This window comes from Ailuropoda melanoleuca, chromosome 3 (assembly GCF_002007445.2).
Source record: "Ailuropoda melanoleuca isolate Jingjing chromosome 3, ASM200744v2, whole genome shotgun sequence".
Classification (NCBI taxonomy): Eukaryota; Metazoa; Chordata; class Mammalia; order Carnivora; family Ursidae; genus Ailuropoda; species Ailuropoda melanoleuca.
In genome coordinates, this window is record NC_048220.1 from 424,388 (window position 1) to 425,230 (window position 843).

The 843-nt window shown below is 73.0% G+C and overlaps 1 protein-coding gene across 1 annotated transcript in view; it reads right to left on the reverse strand.

Moving 5' to 3' along the window:
• ARF1 (ADP ribosylation factor 1) overlaps positions 1 to 195 on the reverse strand; it is a 15,414-nt gene extending 15,219 nt beyond the window's left edge. Inside the window, exon 1 of the mRNA XM_034655758.1 lies at positions 43 to 195. The gene's annotated coding sequence lies outside the window, so the exon portion shown is untranslated. The remainder of the gene's footprint in view (positions 1 to 42) is intronic.
• Between the last annotated feature and the right edge of the window lie 648 nt (positions 196 to 843).

Consider the following 843-nt stretch of genomic DNA (forward strand, 5'->3'; position numbering starts at 1 on the left):
CCCGCCCGGCCCCTGCCCCTGGCTCCCGGCTCGCCGCCTCACCCTCGGCGGCCGCGGCGAGGCTACTGCTCCGAGCCAGGCGTTGGTTTCGCTCCCACAAGATGGCGGCTCTGACGGCGGCCACGTCAGTGCCTGCTGCCGCGGGGGACGCTGGGGAACGGGGCAGGCCCGCCTGCGGCCCCGCCCCCTCTCCACCACAGCGCGCACGCGCAGAACCTGGGCAGGGGGCGGGTGCGCGAGGACTAGAACTCCGCCCCTCCCTGGGCCGCGCCCCTCCCGCCTCTGCGCGTGCGCACCCGCCTGTCCTCGCCCGGGACGCCGTCCGCCTGCGCCTGCGCTGAGCTTCTCCAGGACCTCGCGGTGTAGGACCCGCTTGCCCCTTTTGCGGATGCAGAGACTGAAGCGGGGGTGGGCGCGGCTGCCGCGAAGAGGCGGCGCCAGGGTGCACGAGAGGGTACCTGTCCCCTTCCCGACAAGGCGGTCGCCGCGAGACCCGGCAGTTCCCGGCGGTCGCTCTCCCCGGGCGCCTACCCCAGATGTGGAATCGTGGTCACCACTAGTGGCCCGGTTACCGACGTGACCCACGCAGCCCCTCGCGCGCCGGAGGAGCCCACCCGGGGGAGCAGACTGCCATCCAGTAGCACAGGCCGAGCAGGAGCCCGGCCGGGCAGGGGACAGCGCTACCCCCGGGGCCGCCGCGAGCCCAAATCCTGGCAACCTGGAAGGAAGAGACCCCCGCTCCGGGAAACCCTTTTGGGCTGATCAGAAGGGAGATGCGGACAGTCGCGGCCCCTCTCCACGGTCTTCAGGCTCAGGGCTTGGCTGTGGACCCCACTTAGGACC